The sequence below is a fragment of the Amblyomma mixtum genome, chromosome 3 (assembly GCF_055824585.1).
Source record: "Amblyomma mixtum isolate Tamu chromosome 3, ASM5582458v1, whole genome shotgun sequence".
NCBI lineage: Eukaryota > Metazoa > Arthropoda > Arachnida > Ixodida > Ixodidae > Amblyomma > Amblyomma mixtum.
In genome coordinates, this window is record NC_143014.1 from 356,049,837 (window position 1) to 356,067,496 (window position 17,660).

Here is a 17,660-nt window from a genome sequence, read left to right on the forward strand (position 1 = left end):
AGTTTATGTGTATGCGGATGATATTGCTTTTTTTGCTTCTGCCAAAGACATTCATATCCTGTAGCAATTACTGCAAGAGTATTTAAATGCTTTGGAAGTTTGGCTAGACAGCCTAAAGTTAACTTTAAATGTCAACAAGTGTGCCGTCCTTGTTTTCCCACAGCCAACCCCTCTTTACATCTCTCTGTCGTATCACTCAATCTTGATCCCGCAAGTTCATTCAACAAAATACTTGGGTATAATATATGACCCGCATTTAGACTGGCGGCCACACATTAGAAGCATTGCGCTTAAGGGTGAACGTACCCTTGGCCGGTTGCTGAGGATCAGTAACAAGAAATTCAGTATGCGACGAGACACTCTACTACTACTTTATAATACCTATGTACGGCCGGTACTTGAATTCGGCTCCGTTCTCTTTTCTGGCAGCCCAAAGTGCAAGCGTGAACCCCTATTTGTTATGGAGCGACGCGCTCTGCGCCTTTGAATAGGTCTGCCTAAATCAGTAGCCAATGCTGTGTTGCACTTGGAGGCGCGGATACCTGATCTCAATGCCCGGTTTGAGCTTCTCACTTTGCGGACATTTTTAAGGTATTTGGAGCCTGTTCCTGGATTGGCTAACCCTATATTTACAACGAACCCAGCTCTCTTCTTTGGTACTACCTGGCCTTGGTATAAGCTCGCTCAGGTGGTGTTCACTAATTCCTTGCTCTCAAATATTTCTGTATCAATGAGATCTTTAGTACTAGTCAACCACAGTCGGGCTGATACGCCAGTCTTCTTTGACAACACCCTCCCAAGGAATGCTAAGAACCTGCACGACAATATGTTAAATGATCTCATAGAGGAGTACCTAGACAATTCTCCTAACCATATTGCCGTTTATACAATGCCTCCCCCAGCAAAATGAAAAGGCAGCTATTGGCATTTACTCAACACCTCTTGATTGGAGCTACTCATTTCGGGCCCCTGACTATACCCCTATTTTTCTACCCGAGTTTCTAGCCATTGAGTTGGCCTTAATAAGGATTCCTTGCAGTATCACTCGGGTTATTATACTCTCAGGCAACCTTTCTGTTTTGACAGCGCTAGAAAACTCCAGGTATAATCCTATGAGCCGTTCCCTTCAATCTTTTATTCCTACACATGTTAAAGATGTACGCTTTCACTGTGTCCCTGGTCTGTGGCATTGATTCTAATGAGAGGAACGATTTTTTAGCAATGTCTGCCCTTGATGAACCTATTGTCCATTTCGTCCCAAATACCGTTTACTTGACTCTAGCTCGCTTTCAACGATTCCAGCGTCTCCACTCCTTGAGCCATGAGCCTGGCAATGTGAGGTGTCCATAACCCTTTTGCGCTGCAGGATACCGCAGCTGAATCTTGATTTATGCCGATCGGGGTTTTCCATAGCCGACCTTTGTGAGTCTTATGGCGAAATTGAGTCTAAAGAACATTTTTTCCTCTCCTGCTGGCGGCTCGCTGCTCTCCGTAGAATTTACTTGGAGATTCCTCTCGCTCGGCTCGGGCTTCCTCTATCTATTCCGATTCTCCTATCCTTCGAGGCAAGCGCCAAGGGATATGCCCTCAAAAACCAGTGTCCGATTATATTCACGATTGTATAATTTCATCTGGTAGATTCCTCTGTTAGAATGGGAATTCACAACTTTTCCTTCTTCGTATTTTTTGTTTGGTACATATTCTAGCTTTGCGTCCCAAAACTTTAAAAAGAGTCCATTCCCTGTACATGAGTGCGTTTGTGTCCGCTATGCACCCTGGCCAATCACCCGCCGTGGGCATGTGCCATTAAGCCTAAGGACATCATCATCATCATCATCGTCTTTTCTCTTAGGTCCGAGGCCCAAGGATCGAAGCTGTTAAGACCACTCGCGGAGCTGAAGAGAGCTGCGTATGCAACCGGCCCATTGCATACGTGACTTGCCAGACATGCGGAACAACAGTCATGAACCGTGTGCAGAAGTCTTGTGCAGCACACCCTGCCGTCATACATTTGATGGACATGGAAAAGTGTCCGAAATGCTTCTCGAACACGCTACTAGAGAAGTACCCCACAAATGGCAACTTGAGCCGGAACGGCCGAGACTGAAGCGGTGCCTTCACCACAGTGTGGTCTGCGTCAACCGTTCCTTGTCAGATTTGTGCGTGTGCTGTGGACGGTGCCATTCGTGATAGTGACTCGCGCCTATTTTTTCTTCTAGCCGGCGGCGCACAAGGATGACGTAGTCGCCCCTCTTCCCCCCCCCTCTCCCTCTGGTGTTTGAAGGAACCATCACACGTGCACACTTGTTTATATTCAGCCCATCCCTCATCCCAAAACTTGTTGTTTGTGGACACATTTTATGACAATAAAATATACCAAGTTGGCAAAAAAAAAACCGAACCATAGGCCGAGGCCGAGGTCGTAGCCGGGTGTCAGGCGCAATAGCGCCAGTCCTCGGTGTGACATCCCGGGACCCGCTCGGCCAGGAGCTGAGGCTGCAGTCAGCGCAAGCTTCTGCGGCTGCTGCAGCACCCCAGGTAAGCCAATCATCAGTCGAAACACTAAGCAAAGAAGGTTGCCGAGCTTTTTGAAGCAGTTTCATGGACTGAAGTTTACAATCATTTTCTGTACTGCAGCTGTATATAACGGTGCTGAATTGTACAGTTTGCAAAGCAGGGAAAGAACCAATGGATTATTTTACGTTGTCAGCAAATACGGCAATGAGGCCGAACCCGCGGATTTCGGAAGTTGGGCTCTACTTGGCGTTACCCAGAGGTGTCGGACCTCAGCCAGCACCTAGAAAAGAGAACGTCCCCACTTCAGCTGGTTCTGAAACAGCTCCTTGAAAACTTTGAAGTGTTAACAGCTAGGTTATCCACACAGGTGTGAGGGCGAGATAAGAAAGTTTGAGTGCATAAAAGGACCGCGACTGGCACAGGGAACGATTGATAGGAGATCAGCGCTCGTATTGTCTTATTGGTACTGTTTATTTCTTATTCGACATGCCCCGCCGCAGTGGCTCAGTGGTTACGGCGCTCGGCTAATGAGCCGAAAGACGCGGGTTCGACCCCGGCCGCGGCAGCCGGATTTCGATGAAGCCGAAATTCTAGACGCCCGTGTACTTGCGATGTCAGTGCACGTTAAAGAGCCCCAGGGGGTCGAAATTTCCGAAGCCCCTCACAACGGCGTCCCTCATTGCCTGAGTTGCTTTGGGACGTTAAACCCCAATGAACCAAACCAATCTTATTCGAGCCGTTTTCCTAATAGATAACAAAAAACTATCTCAGATTTCCCTCCTCCTAAATATCAGGTCAGTGGTAACGGTCTTTCTGATGCCACCTTGCTAGCTACAGGCGATACTCGTTGGGCGAGTGTTCGGGAAAGGAGGAGACGACGATGGGACAGGTTTCTTATATTTTTCGGAGAATTTGCTGCAGCAAGAGAAACGGCAGCTGGAAAAGGGGTAGAAGAAAATCTAGGGAGGGTGGATGAGCGGCGTTGCGGTTAGTTGGGCGCGAGGGGAAAACAGGTTAGAGAAGGTCAGTGTACCTAAAATCACAAAGAAAAAAATAACTCCTAGCATGGTGAGGGCCAGCGCTCTTCCAACAAAGAGGCTCGGCCCGGCAAAAGGCGGCTGTATGGGACTTCAAAAAGGGGGTGGAGAGGGGGGGGGGGTGAAATGAGTGAAAGAATTCCGAAATGTCCGGAGGGTGCGCCATAGGCGTTGAGCACGTGAAAAGCGGCAAGGGAACGACAATGCGGAGATGTTGGAAGTGGAAACGTGGTGCTTGGGCATGAATTTCGTCAAAACGGCTCCAAACATTAGCGTAATCTCTGCGGTCGTGTGCCTCTTTGGTTGAAGCTGAGATAAATGTGTTACTATGAAAATACCGGAAATATAAAACAATCAATAAAATTAGCGGGGACAATGCGTGTTCTTTGAGTGTTTCATATATGATACTTGTGGCGGACAAAGTAGGATGACATACGTCCAAGCAACACCATTCATCAATATAATCCATTGATTCGCTTCTAGAGCGACGAATACCCTACATTTTATACACACCAGTGTAGGCAGGTCGGTCTAAGCCAGAGTCATGCGGCCCACCCGTGCGTGTCTGCGCTAGCTCGAAATGACGCGGCGCGCTACTCAGCAATGCACCTGTTATGGCTCATTGGTATTAAGGATACGCGCAAAGAAAAGGCAAAAAAAAACTAGTGGAAATGCGACCGGGAAAAAGTTCCGATCTTTAATTTGATAAACGTGATAATTTAAAGCAAAAACGTATGCTAGAGCCGTCGTTATAGAATACCCAAAAAGCACAGCAGGATAACAAAACAATTTGCGACATCAAAAAAACCTAGCCACCTTAGCTTCGCGGCTTCAGGAAGCAGAGCCGTTTGTTCGCTTATTATTTTTTTTTAAATTTAACATACATCTACATTTTCTTTTCCGTCTGCTGCTTCTTCACGCAGTAAATGCGCGGCCGCCGCGGTGGCTCAGCGGTTATGGTGCTCGGCTGCTGTCCCGAAAGACGCGGGTTCGATCCCGGCCGCGGCGGCTAGAATTTCTTTGGAGGAGAAATTCTAGAGGCCCGTGTACTGTGCGATGTCAGTGCACGTTAAAGAACCCCAGGTGGTCGAAATTTCCGGAGCCCTCCACTACGGCGTCTCTCATAGCCTTAGTTGCTTTGGGACGTTAAACCACATAAACCAAACCAAACCAGTAAATGCGCAGCAAGTTGTTCACGTCAACTGTTTATTTGCGATAAAACCAAAATCCCGTTTTACTCACATCGTTTATCTCTCAAAATGCGCCACGCAATAATTTGTGACCTAGTGGAAAAAGCGATTTATTTGTTTTTTTCTAGGGTGAGCATCCTGTGGGTGAGGCATTGTGTTCCAGATTGTGTAATACGATTCAGCGTTTCATGCAGCATAAACTTCTTAGTTAAGTTGAGCCTATATCTTCAGACACGAATTTGAACCGGCAACCCACAATCGGGGGCTGTGGTATGCGAGGTATGCGAGAGATATGCGAGGCAGTACGTTAATTAGTGCATTATTATACCATTCCTCGAATCTAAATTTCATTTTCTTGATTGTGGCACCTGTTTCACTCTTTCTTTTTTTCTTTGCATACCATAATTACAAAAGACGCCACTTTTCAAAATTCGTTACCTTCGTGAATGAATCTGACCTCTGCTCCCTTTCGCGCAATCAATTACATCGCACTTTTTATTGTAATTTCGCGTCAGAGTTCGACGCTAGCGCTGTTGTTGGTGTTAAAAAATAAATAAATAAACAAGTCCGAATATTGAAAAAAAAACGGATTGAGAGAAATAACCACATATATTCCCAGGGTCATCCTTTGGTGTGCCGCGGAGCGGCACTGCCAATACAGGGAAAACAGCGGACAAGTAGGGCCATCGTTGCGGGTGTAATGAGGCGGCACTGCCAATATGGGGACGACAGCGGAAATTTAGTGCCATCGTTGGAGGTGTAACTAAGTGGCATTGCCAATATGGGGAAAACATCGGACAAGTAGGGCCATCGTTGGAGGTGTAACTAAGCGGCATTGCCAATATGGGGAAAACATCGGACAAGTAGGGCCAATGTTGGAAATGGCACATTGTGGCATTGCCAACATGGGGACAATGAAGGCAACATTGGTCCTGTATAGGGCCACACATAGCCAACAGGCTCCCAATATTGGGCCAACGGTTTGTGCTGCCCTTTTAACATCAGCGGAATATCCGCATCTGAAATATCCCTGGAGCAGGAAAATTTGTCAATCTCGGCAGCTAGAAGTATCTCTGACGAGGTTGCGCTGCCGTATCCCCCCTCTAAATTTCTGTCTGCACAGATCTGGTTTGGCGTTATATCCCCTCTGTGCATTTTGCCGTGACCCTGAATCTATCGATCATTTTTGGCTCCATTGTCGTCGTTTCACATCTTTGAGAAGAAGACTGCTGGAGTTGCCCTTAAAGCAACTTGGCCTTAGTTTGAGCAGCCCACACTTGCTATCATTTGGCACCACCACGCTTGGGTTCAGCCACAGGTCTCTTGGTGACGCTGTTCAGAATTTCTTGCTGGAATCTCATCGACTGCCTTGCTAAAGCTTTCAGTATTTTCTTCTTTATGCTTCATTATTTTTCAAATTAATCTCTCTTCTCTCTCTCTCTCTCTCCAATCCAAACTCCTATATATATATATATGTATATATATATATATATATGAAGGCAATATATATATATATATATATATATATATATATATATATATATATATATATATATATATATATATATATATATACTGTATGCTTATATATATATATATATATATATATATATATATATATATATATATATATATAAGCAAACAAGGGAAGGGGAATGCGGGGCTCGTTAAAAATATGAGAGAAGCCAACAGCCACACAAGCCAACAGACACAGGCGATTTTTTTTTCAATTTATTTATTTATTTGTAGTGTTAATCAGTTTAGAATATAACTGAATATGTTATCGCTTAAAAGCAGAAGAAAAAACATCCCCATGCCGCCGGTAGGATCCGAACCCACGACCTCCGAATTACTCGTCCGGTGCTCTACCTCTGAGCTACAGTGACGGCTGTCAAATCTTCTGCTTTCGGGGGTATTTACGTTTACAAATAACCTAACCTTCAGAGTGTTCATCAGCTAGGTTAGGTTATTTGTAAACGTAAATACCACCGAAAGCAGGAGATCGGACAGCCGTCGTCGTAGCTCAGAGGTAGAGCACTGGACGCGTAATTCGGAGGTCGTGGGTTCGAATCCCACCGGCGGCATGTGGTTTTTTCTTCTGCTTTTCTATTCAATTAGCTTTAAGCGATAACATATTCAGTTATATTCGAAACTGATCAACATAACAAAAGAATAAATAAATTTTAAAGAAATCCCCTTTGTCCGTTGGATTCTGTGGCTGTTGCCTTCTCTCATATTTATAACGAGCCCCTCATCCCCTTCAATTGTTTGCTTAACTGATTAGCGAGGGCCTCGGTTCTGGCAGCCTTGACGCCATAAGAAGCATCAGAGCGTTCTCACACAGCTTCCACCTTCGCCGTTCGGTGACGTTATACGTCACACCAGCGGTAACTCAAGACGTTCTACGTCCGCCGCTTACGAACGTGGGTAGCGCTGATGAACACTCTGAAGGTTAGGTTATTTGTAAACGTAAATAGCACCGAAAGCAGAAGATTTGACAGCCGTCGCCGTAGCTCAGAGGTAGAGCACCGGACGCGTAATTCGGAGGTCGTGGGTTCGGATCCCACCGGCGGCATGTGGTTGTTTTTTCTTCTGCTTTTCTATTCAATTAGCTTTAAGCGATAGCGTTTCTGTGCCTGTTGGCTTCTCTTATATACCAGGTGTCCCAGCTAAATGTAACCAAGCTTTAAAAAACACGGGGTGTCCTAGCCGTCTCAAACCAAATGAGGGTTGTTTAGAGTCGCGGGACCTAGTCTGCAGTATTTTTTTCGTTCTTCAAGGCTGACTAATCAGTTAAGCTTAATTAACAAACTTTTTAATTATTGACTTGATGAACAAAGTGTCAATGGAAAAGTTGTAGATCCCTTTGAGAAACAGCTTACTGAGACATTTGCAGCAAAGTAGTATTGACGTAAAGTAATTTTTTTACCGGCCTTTAACCATAACCCGCACAATAAGAAAAAGCGTTCTCATGACAACTGTGCCACTTCAACGTCCCAAGACGCGCCTTAAACAACAAAATCTATTTATTTCTTAAATCCTCTCCTCGATGAGACTTTGGGTGCACATTGGGACAGAGAAGTGAGCGAGCAGCTGGTCGCGTGACAACTTTCTTTTAAGGCCAATAAATGAAGCTACGTAAATCGTAACTTGACGGAAACTGCACTACCAGCGGTTTTTCGAGGTGGTCTAAAACTTTTGGATCGACACTTTCTTCCTAAAGTTAATAATTAAAAAGTTAGCTAATTAAACTGAACTAATTAATTAACTTTGAAGAGCGAAAAAAATACGAAAGACTAGGCCACGCGACTATGAACAACCCTGAGGTGGTTTCACTGGACTAGGACACTTCGCCTTTTTTAAAAGTTTGGTTATATTTAGCTGGGACACCCGGCATATATATATATATATATATATATATATATATAGATATATATATATATATATATATATATATATATATATATATATATATATGTATATTATTCCTTATGATTATTATTTTTTCCCCTCTCTCTGCCCTTCTCGTGGTAGACTCCCCCGGTGTTGCTCTCCCGTGTGCTTTTATTTTGCCTTTACTATGTACAGGTGAATACCAACCTTTACGTCTCGATTCTTGGCCGATCCCCCAGTGTGGGTACGTGCCTCCCTGTCACAGGCTACAACGACAAGCTCGCCTAGAACGTTCGGTCACCCCGTACTCGCTCGAGGTTCGGCTGGGACTCGTCTTGAACACCCCCTATAAGAATTCAGCCATATCTCTGCCTGGAGCTTATGGTGGCCCACCAGTTGAAGTACCTGGGCACTGCCATAACCTCCGTGTCTGCGGTAAGTTTCACAAGGTAGAAATTGTTTACGCACCGGCTCCACCAAGCATATGCTGTTTGCTGCGAATGCGAGATCATTGTGGGAAAGCAATGTTCTGTACGCTTCATTCTGCGCAGGACATCGTGGGACATCAGCCGGTGGCGATGCCTTTCACCGCCACGTGGGTTGCGTCGCCGAGCCGCTACCTTCGATCGCGCTGCTCGTCTGCCGTTCCCAGCTCGGCAAGGGCACGAGTGGTAAGCACGCCTTTCCAGCAACTTGTCTCTTCTAAACGTGGCCGTAGCAAAAAATAAACGATGCAACGAATGATACGCTGACATCATAACAGGAGCCTACCACACTGCTTTGAGCTCCGCAGGAGTTATTGAGGGAACATTGGAAAGTATAGGCTCAAGCAATGCCAGACGCTCTGGCTCTGTGAGGTGCGCCAGATATGCTGATTTGTGTTTCGTGCACCGTTGTTTGCGAATTCTCTGACACCCGTGACATTCAGGAGGAGTGGAGGTAGTAGACTCAGACTCAAAAGGATCATGGCCATCTCAAATCGTCACTTTCCGTGCTGAAACCGGTAGCACAAATCTTAGCATAGCGATAGGGCAGAAACGCAGAATGTTACTGCGGTTGCAAGCTGTTTGCAGTGCTAGCGGACAGAGTTGTGATTTACTCGGTTTAAGACTGCCGCAACTGCCTAATTATTAATCAAATATTTGATACACTTGAATGAGGAGTGAATAATTCTCTGAAGTATGCCGACCTATTTCAAGAACAATGTGCTTGCGCATATTAGAGAAATACAACGTCTTTTCTTAAAACTAAAGAAAACCGGAATGCTGTGTGCATACACAACCGACGTTGACACTTCCTGATGCTAGTGGCGCAGCTGTTATTGTAAATTATCTACACCCTCTATGCGTGAACATGATGACGTGACCGCAGGCAGCACTTCTTATCGTTGAACTGCTGTGCGAAGATGATTGTTACAATTATTTGCCGAAAGAGCGGGAGTGCCTTTAATTTTGACCGGCCTACTTCAGTATTAAGCATACAGTTTTTGTGTACCTGCATTTGGGATATAACGTGCGAAAATCTAACTTGCGAACCTGTGCCTTCTCATGAAAGTGAAAAATTACCACGAGACCAACCTTCATTATTAGTGAGCTTTACGCTAGGCGCTCTTATTCCCGCACCGCCTTTAACTAAGCGCTCAGAACAAAGAACCCATCCCCTGTGACTCTTCGTGGTATCGCATGGCGCTCTGACGCAGCAGGACGTGGTAAACCTCTGGTGCCCAAGAGATGAAATGGCGGCGAAGTAGCATCGATGCAACCTTAAACTGGCTCCCGCTAAACGAGAGCGAATTAGTCCGAGACAAACCACCGTCCGATCGTCACCATGAACACTCAAGATGAAAACGTTCGTGCATAAAATTCTCGCAGCGATAAATTCTTTTAGTCCCTTTAAGGTGCACAGTGCAGATGGGAAAGCGAATGCACTGCGTGTGCAGTCTGAGAGCCAGCATTAAACCCTGCACCTCACCGTTTATATCTCTAAGTCGTATTACTCCTCAATATTCTTATTCTCTCACATCAAGACCAGCCTGTGATAGCAATTTCGGCTCAAGCTGAAAGGAGTCAAACAGCAGAACAAGAAACTTGACCTGGGCATAGATTTGCACATTGAAAACCTTCGCAAGGGGTGCGTAAGGCAGTAGAGCAGTATCGGTGCTTGAATATTAGAGGTTTTTATTCTTGCTGAGACCTACTGTAGTGTACATGAATATCGGTTTATAGGACGCCGGCTGCGCACGCGCAGTGGAAGCGGCGCGGCCAGGCGGGGGTACGGCGTGTGCGCAGGGAGCACCCTGTGATCAGGTGCAGGATAAGTCACTAAGTCTCTGTGTACAAGTCTCTATAACCATGAGGTCCACTGAGAGCAAACATACGCACGCTTGCTTAAACACGAAGAAGCCGGAAGGTCGCCTCAGAATTAAACGAACCTTGGTCCATGGCTTTGCAAGTATTATCGCCGTGGACCGGTGCCTTCGAGAGCTGTTGGTCCTCAACGTGGAGTTCACGCCCTTCAAAGAGGAACGGACGCGAGCTGCAGATGCCGACTGCGGGGACATATCCCTCAGGGGCTTTCAGGCCGAGTGCTTCCGCACTGACTGGCTGCCATACCCGCATGTGTCCAGTGATGGTACTCAATGCACGCAGCCACCGCCGCACAGCGCGAAAACCGAGAGAGTGATTGTAATCAATAACAGCAGAACGGCTGACAATTCGCTACACAATGACGCGTCCCCCTTTTTAAAGTTTTCGCTACGTAAAGAAATTAACACATATCCCTTAATAAAACAAGTTAAATTTTCTCCTCTTCCTAAATGAAATTCTTGGTAATGCGGGTTTAAGCTCGAAACTGCTTGATCTCCTATTCCAAATCCGCTTCCGCGTCTTATCCCACCGAGTGAACTCGGGCGCGTTTGCTTGAGTTCAACGCCTCAAGGAAGCGGGTTTACGTGTGTCGGTGGTGATTGCATTGGAGGTTTGCCAGGTGAAGAATTTGTGGAGTTAAGCAGAGGGACACAGGGCTAATAGCTTGATTTAAACACAAGAGGATTCTGAGCAAGTTTTGTTACCATGGGAACTCGAGCTGCACGCTCTGAGCATTCATCGAACCTCCGAGTTATTGTCCTGAGTGGTCAATTTCGCCATTAAGTCGAATCAAAGGTCCCGGCTCCAGCCTTCTTTTTTATCTCACCTCCATAAAGAGGAGGAGTCAACCAGCGCATGGGATGCCTTTTAGCCAGCTTTGGGGCGGCTTGCTGCTCTGCCACCAGCGGCGCGACAGGTAGCGATCGGCGAATGCAAAGAGTCCACGTGTACCGTATTTTCCGGTGTATAAGACGCACCCTTGTATAGGACGCACCTGCCGTATATGCAAGCTGTCACTGAAAAAGTTCCTATATAAGACGCACCCGTGTATAAGACGCACTCCAGTTTACCCAGTTAGGCTAGTGAGGCTTAATTAAACACGCTTGCGCGACTATCGCGAAATGCACCGTACCTGTGAGCAATTCTTAAGCAACTGTTAACTGCCTTCTTGATTATCCTTTTGACGTTCAGCACAAACTGGAATGCCCGGCCGACTGTCGTGCCCAAGTGGCCCGCTCTGCAGAGTCACTATTTACCTGTGTGAGCATGACAGCATCTGATCATTGTCGGCGGTGACAGACGTACACACGTACAGCACAGAAACTCGTTCGTGGCAATAGGGGGAAGACAGCAAGGCATGAAAGTGTCGAGACGCGATTAGCCAGAAACCTGAACACAGCACAGAGTAGCAAAAAGCCAATGCGAATTGCTGCCAGCCATGACAGAACCAATTATTTCACTCGATACGCAAGGTCACAACCTTTCTACCGCAGAGAGCAGTTTTAGGTTTCCACATCTAGTAACTTATGTAACCTGTCGGGATGCACGCAAACAAGTGGATGCAAAATATGTAATACACGTTATCAACTCCATAAACGCTGCCCCCACATTTTGCGATGATTAGACGCTAATCACCAAGGTAGAGAGCGCAGAATTCATGAGTGCTTCCGGAATTCTTTTGCTTCACATGCAGTTCGCTACGGGATGCTTCATTCCGCTGCATGGTCTTTCTCTTGCAATACCGGTTGGCCGACCGATACTCATAAACAGTGCCGCTGAAATCAAAAGCAACAGAGTGGTGCTTTTTCACGAGCTACTCAGTTTAGATGCTTCTTTTGCTCTGCCCAACATTCAATCGAATATGAACTATCACTATTTCGACCGTATCTTGTAGCTGCTGGTGTTTTTATGCACGTCGTATTAACGTTAGTCCGTTATACCTCTTCATAGGTTGTACATAGTGCATTTCAAATGTATACACCGTGAGTGTTCAAAGGCTGAGGGGAAAATTTGTATTTTGGTGCAACGCAATTTTCTTTTTTTGGTAGGATATGATAAGCGAACTATCGCGCAAACGAAAATATTTTACACTATAGTCCGTGCTTTACAGGTAAAATGCCAGGCACGAGATTTACTTTGCAACGTATCCCATTATCTCTCCTTTTTGTTAACTGCACTGCTCTAGCTGGTATTCATTTAACTTTGAACAACTCTGCTCAGAGAAGTCCTGGTCGACTTCGAATTCTTCGAACACACTACTCGGCACATTCTCATGCCACCTAAATGCACCTGCTAGCCTGGTCACTTAGACACACCATTCTCCTTGAGAAAAACAAACAGGCCAGTTCATAGCAAGCGAGCGGCAATTGTGAAGCCTTGTCTTAAAACTAAACGAGAATACCGTGCCCAGTTGGAGAGCATGTTACACATTTTATTGGCCAGGCCATGGTCTCTGTCTTCACGTGAGGCCGACTTCCCGCTTCCAGAGAGAGAAAAAGGGAAAGAATCAGCTCCAAGAGTGCTTGGAATGCGGCGACGGGCCCCAATTCAATATTTTTTATTTCACTAAGCTACAGTGAAATAAAAATACATTGCGGCATGCTACAGGAAGGGGAAAACCAGCGCCATGGCTTCGTCGCTATCGCGAACACCAATCCAGAGCGTGGAAGCTAGGTCACGCGGCTGACTGCACGACAGCTGACTCTGACTAGAGCAAGGGCCGGAGACCAGGTGGGCTTGAGCCTGCAACGAAGTGTCTATAGATACGTCCGACGGACCCAGTCGCTTCTCAATAAAGGAACGGCGGACGTCGGTGCAGGCTCTTGGCTATAGTCATGTCCAAAGTATGCCTGTCAAGTTGCTTACTATGCGCACTTTCCGGCAGCGCTATATTCGCTACTTTCGAGGAGCTGCAAAAATAACTTTGATCGCACATTCTTACGTCTCCGGACTCCCACAAATGACAAACATTCGCGTCTTCACGCCCTGCTGAGCGCGGTGATCACTACTGTTCGTTGCGTGCAAGTGACTGCGGCAGCTATAGGCGAAGTGACGTACGCTCGGAGCCTTCGCTTCGCACTAAATAAGCTGTATCACAGTCTCTCACCTCAGCCTTTTGGTAAACGAACCAAATGACAAGGCACTGCGCTACCTGCGGTTATGCACCTACCTCTGAAGCGCAGATATACTTATTGGGTACCGAGAACTCGTACCCGTCAGAGCACGCATCTGCCCGTACAGAATTAACCCCTGTCCGAACGTAATCCTTAAGAAATGTTATACTAGCTCTTCAATACCCGCTAGCAGAGCAAATAGAATGTTCATCATTAAAACATTTTATTCGACCTCACACCGCTGACAACAGGCATGTCGGATCTTAAGGAAAAAATATACAGGGCAAAAAACAGCGACAGCAGAGAAGACACAAACAACAGGACTGGCCTTCTCTGCTGTCCCTCTTTTTTGCGCTGTATATTACTTTCCTTAAGATGAGCCACCGACGAGCCTATGCGCTGATACAGCGGCGACGACCATGTCAGCGAGCCTTTCAAGAAGAATAGGTGGTCCGTCGCAGTTTACGAGAGACCAAGCGGAAAGGCGGAGGCGTGCATGATCCGCATCCGGGTCGATGATGTTCATGGGAGACGAGGTATGCTCCGAGCCCGCAGCTACGTCTCCTCGCGGATGCTAACGAACTAGAGCTTCACGAAACGCTCATGGAGCGGAACCATCGAGGCGACGTCCGAACGGCCCCCGCTCAGCCGTCGCCACGCACGGCCACAGGTGTGGCGTGCACTGGACTTGCACCGGAGAAAACGACTCGCCGCGAGGAAAGCCTCAACCTCCCTGCAGTGGACTTCGGCAGACGGCAGAATATTCCATTTGTCCCTTACGTTGCCATGAAAATAGTCAATTAGATTTTGCAGTTCGCATGCGGCAGCCCAACCGAAAGACGTGGTGTTTGTTATTTGTGTAGCGGCACAAGCTGTTCGCTCTTATTTGTGAAACATTCGGAAGTTGTCCGCGACATGAGTGACTTTCGACCAGCTGCAATTGGTGGAGTTGGACTATCTCGTGCCTTCGCTCAGTGATTCTGCTATGGCGAAATTACGTCGTCCGCTCGTTCCTCGCTACTAAAACCAGCGTGTATCGCGTTTATATCCAAGCGTAGTGAAACATCCCCTGCGCTCGCAAAAATCGTCGAGGTCGGCGCATTCGTACGTACACCCGGTAGTGCGCGGCGAGCTCCGCAGTCACTGGCTCATGCAAACAGCAGCGGCGGCAGCGCGCGACGCCACCAGAGGTGTGTATTCGCTCGGAGCCTTACCACTCCAGCTTAATAAACCGTCTCGTAATGTGCCACCTCATTCTGGTCGTAATGTAGGCAAGCTAACAGGGGTGTTGAGGTGTCCCGGCGGTAGCAGCCAGTAGCGGCATCGTAGCGGCATCGGCGGCGCTGCTCGGAAAGCGCGGCGACCCATCCGTTGTGTTCTCTCCACTTCCAATGAAATTTTAGTTTTTTGCTCGTACCGCAGTTGTCGCACTCCATGTAGTCAGCGTTCACAAGTAACGTAACAAGAAACGCGCGGCAAATATTTCCACACACTCTCGTCCTTGCATGTGGCTTACGCAGCATGATTTGAGTCTCACGGAGTGGAGGCGAAATTCTGGAGGCCCGTGTACTGTGCAATGTCAGCGCACGTTAAAGAACCCCAGGTGGTCGAAATTTCCGGTGGTCTTCACCGCGGCCTCTCTCATAGCCTAAGTCGCTTTGGGACGTTAAACCCCTATAAACTAACCAGTTTTGCTGCAAACAGTGGTAAACTTCAGGCAGGCTCAACGATAAAGTGAAAGCAAAACGTTTGAGCTTGGTGTATGCTTAACTTCCCTACAATTTAAGCACTTTGCGGAGTATGGGCTTGCGGTCAAGAAACTTGACAACCGCATTCCTGTCTGTAGCGCTGGCTGCATAGTTGGTGAACAGCGGCTTCATGAACTTTTGTATATTGAGTTCCAGGAGAACCTTGCGATGGTCGCTGTCTATGTTGCCACAGCTTAGAACATTGAGTTATATGAGCGCTGCCACACTTCTTTCGACGCAAACGTTCAAAGGCTTTGTGAAATGCTTTCTGTGCGGAAGCACGTAGTCTACAAGATTTCGAAGACCAATCAGCAGTTTTACGAGCTCCTGACTAGGGTAGTAGAACCCGCCTCGATCTTGTTTGGCAATAAGGCCAAGGAGAGGTGTGGTGTCTTTGTGACCCTGAAGCAGTGCGACGCAGTTCGAGCAAGCCATGTTTTCCCTTGCAACCCTCACAATGAAACCTCCAACCGTAGCGACGCTGGCTTCGTCCGGACCTGTTATGCGCGGTGTCGATGTTCTGCAGTGATTTTTTACGTCGTTCACTGCCTGGTCGAGAAACTTGTTACCAGTGGCAGGCATGGTGGGTCTCTGTTGAGTTGGAAGCAGCTGCCTTGCGACGAATGATGTCGAGCTCTGAACGTTACTCTGGTCGAAGGCAGCAACAATGCCGGTCTTTAGCGTTTTTTCAAGTCCGGATATCCCGCTCTTCACATCAAGGATGTCGTTAGTACCAGAACTTCGGCGCAAGAAGCCAAACATAGGCTCTATCGGGTCCCTCGGCATTGTACGTGTGAGCACGAAGCGGAACTCCAAGGTCAGTAAGTGACGAATGCACCTCATATTTGACGTGGTCGCAAAGACAAGAGCGTAGTAAGTCTCCTTGCTTAAAAAGCTTCCAGCCGGGCTTTCGTTCCTCAGGTCTCCTACGTAAGCAAGGAAATAAACCTCAAGCCATTCTAATCTTGGGTCATCTGCGTCCGTTCACTGACGGGCGTCAGCGTTATTGCAGTGGATGTGTTGTTGGCGATTGCTGACGTCCATTAGTGTGAACCACTTCTGTATAATGTGCATGAATTCAATTGTTGGTCCTGCTGAAGCAAAGTCCAGATCACTTGTATGGCCGGCCTGATCTTTGAGGTAGCTAAGCGCGGCAGATACAGGAACTGAAAACAACTGAACCGCTGATCTCACATTCATTTTTTCTAAGTTAGATGGATACACGTGCTTGCGGGTCAAGAACCTAACTGGCTTCACTGTCTAGTCTTCTGCATTTTGTAGAGACTTCTGACATACCTTGATGTGACGTGTTTTGTTTTGCCGAAGTCCTTCGCAAGGAACTGTAACGTCGCATTTTTTTATGATGGGACTTTGGTCAAAGCAAGTAAAAAGCTCCGTAGAGGGATCGGCAGGGTGCAATGCCTGTATGTTCGCCATGCCTCCACACAGAATATCCACTGCCGCGACATTCACCTTGCGGTTGTCGGTCACCAGCCGGACGATGTCGAATCCTACATCGGCCGTCTTCTAGAGCTCGTGGCGTATAATTACGGCCAGTTGTTCTCCTGTATAGCCTCTGGTGAAAAAAATACCCCACGGGAATCGTAAAGCTTGCGTGAAGGCCACACAGGAAAAAGTTCAAAAGGGAGTTCGCTAGGACCTCGTCTTCTGAGCTGGGACAAATATCTTGAACTTCGGCGCCCATGTCGACATCTCCTACAAATGCATCTCTTTGCTTGTTATAGATCAGCTTCTCCCCAATCCTCATCTCGTCTACTACAAGACCGCACACTTTCGACTGAAGCGTGTCCAGAATTGCTAGTTCTGCTTCCAGGCGGCAACGACGAGGCTGTTAAACCCAACTTCTCCAGCGACTGTTCCAATATATTTCTGTAGAGTGCTTCTACATGGTAGTCGGAGGAGTCCCTCGGACCTGATATGTTCCTAAGTCTTTGCCGATAGGTGTCGAATAGCGATACACTGTCTGATTGTGGTTTCAGACCCCTGCAGTTTCTTCTTTTTTTAATTCTTCACTTGGTCTCGAAGTAGCACTGCTTTGGCACTACCGTCTTCTGCATCGGCGACAACTTCAAAAAATGCACTGACCAAGCAGCTTTTCTTCAGTTTCAGAAGCTCTTGCTTGTACGCGTCCACTGTTCTGCTCAGTCTGGCAGTTTTCGCTCTCAGGGCGTGTTCTTTTTGTCGCCACCGTTTGCGCTGGAAGAAAAAAACTCGAAGAGGGTGTTGGTGCTGTTTGTGTTTGAAATGACCTCTTAGCGTGGGCTTTGGTTTTTCG